This window comes from Cupressus sempervirens, chromosome 3 (genome assembly GCF_028749045.1).
Source record: "Cupressus sempervirens isolate cs-2001-9-10 chromosome 3, ASM2874904v1, whole genome shotgun sequence".
NCBI classification, from domain to species: Eukaryota; Viridiplantae; Streptophyta; class Pinopsida; order Cupressales; family Cupressaceae; genus Cupressus; species Cupressus sempervirens.
The window spans coordinates 505626362-505634846 of NC_143120.1; the positions used below are offsets into that span (position 1 = coordinate 505626362).

General features: G+C 36.6%; 1 non-coding gene across 1 annotated transcript; it reads left to right on the top strand.

Moving 5' to 3' along the window:
- The first annotated feature begins 438 nt into the window (after positions 1-438).
- On the top strand, positions 439-540 carry LOC149567401 (U6 spliceosomal RNA). The gene has a single exon (XR_016363241.1). It is a non-coding gene; the product is annotated as a U6 spliceosomal RNA (small nuclear RNA).
- The last annotated feature ends 7945 nt before the right edge of the window (positions 541-8485 follow it).

The following is an 8485-nucleotide window of genomic DNA, read 5'->3' on the forward strand; positions in this document are numbered from 1 at the left end:
GGGGTATGTATGCATAGTCTATGCTTATGTTGAAATCTTTACAGGTGCATACATTTGTTTGAGATTATTATATCATTATATGTTGCCCCAAAAACTTTACCATCTACAACATGTTCCAAAAATCTGTAAAATACAAATAACATCATTAAAATTGTAGTGTACATATACACACTGTTAAAATACATATTTTCAATTACCTGCATTTCTATTACTAACCTTCTCAACTTTTTGCAATGTAGGCAAAACATGCTTCTCGCACTTGGGCATCGGCTAAAACACTCGACAGTGACAATAATACTATGACAATAAGCCACAATTTTTGTTTCCATGAGTTTAGCTTCAACTTGAACAACACTTCATGTCCTAGTCACGCTTGTATCTGTGACTTGTATAGAATCTTGTTAGCTACACTTAAACAAAACAAAACTAATTACGAGAATTTTTATGTATAACAACTATGTAAATATTCAATACAAAGAAGATTAGCATGGGCCTTACGCAACGATGACACACATAAATCGAGAATGGTCCAATTTTATTATCAAAAAAAAACTTATTCATACAATATAAAAGACCTATTCGACATTCTAGTTCCTTATGTGAAATTTGCAAACTAGAATATAGGTTGTGTCATTTAAATCATGTTATTCTTAGTTACAATTCAGCTCCAACATTTTAGATTACAATGCCATTTTTAAAAAATGACAAACATCATTTAGTACTCGAACAACACTTTGTAGAGTGCTCCTCTTTACAAAAATGGATGGTAGCATTTATGAAATAGAATATAATATTAGATTTTAGGGTCTAGGCTAGAACCTTTTATTATAGGTGTTTAAGTTTAAAATTTTGATTACAAATTAACCTATTTTAATAAATCATCTATAATTATAAAATATATTTTATTATGTTAACAATATTAATTTTTTTGCAAGCTCTCCAAGAGCTCTTTTGATATAAGAAACTGTTATGCTAAATTATGATTGACCAACATACATGTTGATATTGATTTTTTAATATTTAAACAATAATAATTTGACTACTCTTATTTTTTGTATTTTATACATCTTTTTTATATATGAATGATATATCAAATTAAGATTGATATTTGTTAACTTAAATATTTATTACAAGTAAATTTCATCATCTCTTGTTCCCTCTTTAATTAGATGTTAGCTTTTTTTATTAGTTCCAATTTTTTATCTTTATAAGAACATGGTATGTTAAATTATGATTGTCCAACACAAATATTGATATTGATATTTTTATATTGGTACAAGAAGAATTTGACTATTACTAATATTTGTATAATAGAAATTGAATAGATTTACACATTTTGTTTTTAGATAAGAATGTTTAAGATTAAGGTAAAAGCAGGTTTTGAAGGGGTCCTGAAACCCTTTACAACAAATAGAAAGATAAACCATTAAGCACACCCAGGTTTTAAGAGGACCTGAAACCAACAAAACAACTAAACTAGGTTTTACAGGGACCTGAGACCAATAGATGTGACCAGAAAAATCAACCATAAGAAGACTGGAATCTGAAAGTCAATAGACTGGAACAAAGCAACCTGACAAACCTCCCAAACCAGTTTCCAGCAAACCAAAAACTCAGCTAATTCACCATCACTAAAAAACTAGTCAGCATAAGGGAACATAAGATTTTCCTTTTGATTTGAAGTTTTCCTTACGCGACTGAAGGATCATATCTAAAGGGGGAGTAGAAGACTTATTCTTCTTCTTTTTAACCGCAATCCAACCATCCTCAAACTTCGCTGCCTCAGCAACCCAATCCTCAAAAGATAAAGACCCAAGGAATCCAGGGGACACAGAAGCTGCATCAAACTCCCTGAGAGAATCGAACTCCCTAAGAGGATCATCCGAAGAAGGGGAAGAGACCAAAGCATCCTCCTCAACCACCGGCGCAGAAAGAACTCAATCCATAGACACAGCATTCGTAGGAGCATCCAAGGAATTCACCAAAGCATCTACCTCAACCACCGACTCAGAATGGACGCTAGCCTCAGCCTCAGAATCCACAGGAGCAGCCCAAGATTGTTTCATCGTGTAGTGCTCAAAGGAGGCCCCAGACCACCAAGAAGGTGGTCATCTAGACTTGGATTTCCCAACAGCACAATGGGCAGCAATGTGCCCCGTCAAGTGGCAGTTCCTGCAACGAAAAGGGATACCCTCGAAATCCAACATTTGTGTCCAAGAGCCCCTCGAGGAATCCAAGAAAATCACCTCAAGAAGGCCTTAGAAACATCCAAGTCTACAAGAAAGCGCACACAAGTCGAACGGAGAATATCTGAAGTGTCAGCATCCACATATAAGAAATCACCAATAGCATTACCAATAGTTTCAAAAATTGAATCCTGCCAAAGATGAATCGGAAGATTAGGAAGCCAGACCCAGATAGGGAACTTATTAAAGGATTCTGAGAGTGGATCAAAATCCATGTGCCATGGTTTGGCCATAAGTGGAAATCTGCCCTACCAAGAAAAATTATTGTGACACAAAATAATCTTCCTGTCATCAGAACTTTGAAACTTAGCTATAAAAAAACCTTTTGCACACGGGAAGATGTGGACATTATTTTCTATAAGTGGCATCCAATTCTTGGAGATCTAGACATGTAGATCAACAAGAGAGGGCCAATAACCTCGAAATCGAAAAATGGCAGCAAGAGAGGAAAGCTCTTCTACCATATGAAAAATTTCTTCAACAGATTCAGAATCAAGAGAAACCTTGATGGGATTTTAAGCTCTTACAAGCGACACAAGAGGGGGCCCAGATGAAGCCGCATGAGGAAGAGCGCCATGTAAGCCGGCTTCGAAGGTAGCCACGTCTGCAAAAGTCCTTCCTCCCGAACAAGGAGGAGACCCAAGAGCCGAGCGAGGGGCAGAAGAAGCCCTAACCCCACCCACAAAAGAGGCTGAACGAAGCCCATCATCACTAGTAATAACAACACCTCCATCCGTGCGACCAGCAGGAGAGCCAAACGTAGAAGGAGGGACGCCATGAGCAGAAGGTCCAAGTTTTTGAATGGGAGCAGAAGCAGAAGAACTAGGTTTATGAACGGGAACATAAGTCATTTGAAGCCCTGAAAGAGCCCCATCCCCAACCGCAAACCATCCTCCAAAATCAGCTCCACCACCCAAATGACCAATGGGAGTAGAGACCTCAGCGTAACCAAACGTTGAAGAAGCAGAAGCGCTAAGAGCGAGAGAACCAGATATTCGAGTAGGAGATCCAGGTTTTTGAGTGGGAACAGGAGTGAGAGACATTTTGAATTTTGACATTTTTTAGATAAGAATGTTATATAAACTAAGATTAATAATTGAATATCATTGCCATTTTTTTATTTTTTAAAATTATAATAACATGTTTTTATTGATTAACCAATTATTACAAATATCTTCACTAGTATTGTACTATTTGTACTCTTTATTAAGTCGAGAAGCTTTCTACAATGGAAGCATTCATCAATGTAAACTTTTGCAACTTTTTAAAAAAATTGACGTGTAGCTAACTGTTCAAATTAACATTATTGTTTAAAAAAATTATTATATATCTCTATAGTTACAAATCTGACTCGACAAAAATTGTTTGTTCACAGGAATAAAGAAATCACTTCATGATAGTTACATGCAATACCAATGAATGCAAGTAATAGAAAGGAAATTGTGCTAAAATGGTGGCGTATAATCTTCATTTGCAGCTAATTTCATAGATAGAAAAGGAAGCCTCAATTCATAGTGTTTGTGGATTGTTCTCAATATTGTTATTAAGATTGAGAGGGTCTTGAATAAAAGATGGGCAAATACTGCATGTTTTTGTTGTTGTTACTACTACTTCTCCTATTCATCTAATTGGCGAGGACGTGCCACTACAGAAAGAAGTGCCCTCCTCCACTTCAAGCAAGAGCTGGATGACCCAAGGGACCTGCTGAGGTCATGGAAGGGGCTATATTGCTGCTCCTGGCTACAAATCGCCTACCACAAGGGCTCGGGCCATGTGACTCGTCTGGGTCTTAGCCCCTCATATTCTCCCTTGTTAGCAACGGTGAGGAATTCAAGCAACTAACTATTCCCTACTCTATTCCAACTGCAACATTTGGAGTACCTTGACCTCAATTGGATTCACTTGTCCCCTCTTTCCTTTCGTTCACATCTCCCGAGCCTCACCATATTGACACATTTGAATCCAATTATTGCCAAAAATAAACTGATTGAATCCCACAGTGGCACTAGCACAAAGTTTGAATAAATCAATTTATTTTCTTGCTCTCTTTTTAAGTTTTTTCTTATTCCACTATCTGATCATGGCTTCATTTGTTCTTACAGTTAAAATTTGGAGTACCTCAACCTCAACATTTTAAAAACATTCATTTTAAATAAACACAAGCACAATTTAATACACATTTTGCACTGACCAATATTAGATATTGTGATTATATAATTTGAAAATGTTGGACTAAATTTGGATAAAATAATTAAATAATAAAGTTACGACTATAACAAATAATGAAATTACATAGATTTTAAAAATTAGAACAAAATGTTAGATATTATATCAAATTTTGAAATAAGAATGAAATTTATAATATTGGGAAAATATTAAATTGATGAAGTTAAACATATAAAATTTAAATTAAAAGAATGTTCTAAAGTGTTATAAAGTTAACTTTAAAATAAAGTTTAACTTTACAAATAAGATCAAGCTTTATAAATTAATTCAAAATATATGCATATAGTCTAATTTCAAAAGGGGTGTGTGTGTGTGTGTGTGTGTGTGAGAGAGAGAGAGAGAGAGGGGTGGGGGGGAGAGGGGAATTAGGGAGGGTCTACATTATGAGGAGTGGGTTGGAGGGGGGGAGAGTGTGTGACAAAGGGATGAGGGTGAGGCATGAAGTAAACACTTTGAGAGAGAGAGAGAGAGAGAGAGAGAGAGAGAGAGAGATGTGATAGAGGTTGGGGGGGTGGGTGGGGGGGTGTATGAGAGACACAAGATAGACATATAGAAAGAATTTAAGAGATAAAGAGATATGAGGAGGGGACATGAGAGTGAGATAAAAGGAGATATGGTGAGAGACATGTGCAAGAGAGATTGTGAGAGATAAAGATACATAAGTGAGAGATATGGGGTAGATATATAAGGTAAATAGGAGGAAGAGATTGTGAGAGGAGGGAGAGGAGAGACTTAAAGAGATTAAGGAGACACAGAGGGAGAGACATGATGTAGAGATAAATGGTAATAAAGAAGAGGATATGGTAAGTAGGGGTGGAAATAGGACAAAGGGAGAAATGTAGGAAGGTATGAGGTAGAAAGAGATAATGTCAAAGGGGGGAGAGTTAGGTAGAGAGAAAGAATTAGGGCATCAAATGGATGGAAATGGTGATAGGGGGAGGAATTTGGGAGGGAAGGGGGGACGAGAGAGAGAGAGAGAGAGAGAGAGAGAGAGAGAGAGAGAGAGAGAGAGAGAGCAAAATGTTAGAGATTATATCAAATTTTGAAATAAGGTTGAAATTTATAAATTTAGGAAAATATTAAATTAATGAAGTTAAACATATAAAACTAAAATTAAAAGAATGTTCTAAAGTAGTTAAATTTGTTACAAGAAAGTGTTATAACATTAGCTTTTAAATAAAGTTTAACTTTACAAATAAAATCAAGCTTTATAAATTAATTCAAAATATATGCATATAATCGAATTTCAAAAGGGATGTGTGGGTGTGGGTGTGGGTGTGGGTGTGAGAGGGGGAGTGGGGAGGGTCTACACTATGAGGAGGGGGTTGGAGGGGGAGAGAGTGTCTAGAGAAGGACAAGTGGGTAAATTATAGAAGGGGACATGTGTGAGAGAATGTGACAAGGAGATGAGGGTGAGGCATGAAGTAAACACTATGAGAGAGAGTGAGAGATAAAGATACATGAGACGAAGAGAGCAAGTAGTAGGAGGCATGATAGAGGCTATGGGGGGGCATGAGAAACACAAGGTAAACATATAGAAAAAAAATTGAGAGATAAAGAGATATAAGGAGGGGACATAAGAGTGAGATAAGAGGAAATATGATGAGAGAAATGTGCAAGAGAGATTGTGAGAGATAAAGATACATGAGAGAGAGAGATATGGGGTAGATATAGAGGGTAAATAGGGGAAAGAGATTGTGAGAGGAGGGAAAGGAGAGACTTAAAGAGATTAAGGAGGCAGGGAGGCAGAGAGATGATGTAGAGATAAATGGTAATAAAGGAGAGGATATGGTAACTAGGGGCGGAAATAGGACAAAGAGAGAAATATAGGAAAGTATGAGGTAGAAAGAGACAACGTCGAAGGGGAGAGAGATTAGGTAGAGTGAAAGAGAATAATTAGGGCATCAAATGGATGAAAATGGTGATGCGGGCAAGAATTTGGGAGAGAGAGAGAGAGAGAGAGAGAGAGAGAGATGTTGTAATTAGGGGATGGATGAAAATTAGAACAAAATATTAGATATTATATCAAATTTTGAAATAAGGTTGAAATTTATAAATTTGGGAAAATATTAAATTAACGAAGTTAAACATATAAAGTTCAAATTAAAAGAATGTTATTAAGTAACACTAAATTTGTTTCAAAAAAGTGTTCTAAAGTTAGCTTTAAAAGAAATTTTAAGTTTACAAATAAAATCAAGCTTTATAAATTAATTCAAAATATATACATATAGTCAAAATTCAAAAGGTAGGTGTGTGTGTGTGTGTGTGTGTGTGTGTGTGAGAGAGAGAGAGAGAGTGGGGAGGGTCTACATTATGAGGAGGGAGAAGAGTGTGTAGAGAAGGGAAGGGTGGGTAAATTATAGAAGGGGACATGTGAGAGAGAGTGTGACAAGGGGATGAGGGCGAGCATGAAGTAAACACTGAGAGAGAGTGAGAGATAAAGATACATGATACAAAGAGAGCAAGTAGTAGGGCACATGATAGAGGTTGTGTGGGAGGGGTGGCATGAGAGACACAAGGTATATTTATAGAGAGAATTTGAGAGATAAAGAGATATGAGGAGGGGACATGAGAGTGAGATAAGAGGAAATATTGTGAGATGTGTGCAAGAGAGATTGTGAGAGATAAAGATACATGAGTGAGAGATATGGGGTAGATATAGAGGGTAATTAGGGGGAAGAGATTGTGAGAGGAGGGAGAGGAGACTTAAAGAGATTAAGAAGGTAGGGAGGCAAAGAGATGATGTAGAGATAAGTGGTAATAAAGGAGAGGATATGGTAACCAAGGGTAGAAATAGGACAAAGAGAGAAATGTAGGAAGGTATGATGTAGAAAGAGACAATGTCGAAGGGGAGGGAGATTAGGTAGAAAGAGAATAATTAGGGCATCAAATGGATGGAAATGGTGATGTGGGGAGGAATTTGGGAGAGAGAGAGAGAGAGTAATTAGGCGATGGATGACAATTAAGGTCCGAGAGAGATGGAGAGTTGATGGATGTGTGTGTGTGTGTGTGTGTGTGAGAGAGAGAGAGAGAGTAATTAGGCGATGGATGACAACTAGGGTCCAAGAGAGATGGAGACATGATGTGTGTGTGTGTGTGTGTGTGTGTGTGTGTGTGTGTGTGTGTGTGTGTGAGAGAGAGAGAGAGAGAGAGAGAGAGAGAATAGTGCCTAGAGATTAAGAGACATGGGCTAGAGCTATATGGTAATCAAGAGGAATAGATGGTGAGAGTTGGGGGGCAGGGGGGTTTATGGGAGAGGGAATAGGGGAGAGATAGGGTAAATATGAGGTAATAAGGGAGAGAGGGTAAATATAATAATTAGGGAATATGATAGATGGACATGATAATGAAAGAAGAGAGGATAATAGTGATAAGTGGGTGGAGAGGTATGGGGAGGTTAAATAAGAGAAAATATGTTGAGAGGAGGGTGGGGAGAGAGGGAAAGAGAGTAATTATAGGGGGAGATATATGTATTATATGTTTGGGAAAGAGAGATGTGTGTGAGAGAGTAAGAGACATGATGTAAAGATATATAAGGTATTTAGGGGGAAGCAATTGCTAGAGGGGTAGGGAGATGGAAGAAAGATAGAAGGGGAAGTTGGGAGAGATAGAGGTAAATATAGAAAGAGGATAATTTAAGCCCAAGAAAGAGAGAGGGGGGGGGTGCGCCTTAATAACTCTCTAACTATTGATTTCCTTAAAGAAGTCCCACTATGACCTTTTCTCTATTGCAAATAATAATCTAGATTTAAGGATAAAACTTAAGCTAACACTAATGCAAATGAAAACTCTAATTTCAATCCAAAGTTTAATTCTAATTAGTTGAATAATAAAAAATTGATTGTATTAATTATTATATAGGTGTTGATTTTTTTTTTCAAAGGAAATCTATTTCATTAAGCATATTTTTGAAGTGAACATATAAAATCTATAATGTACCATAATATATAATATACATAATAATTATTATTTATTCTTGTAAATTACTAACAATAATATCTTTCACTCTTCTG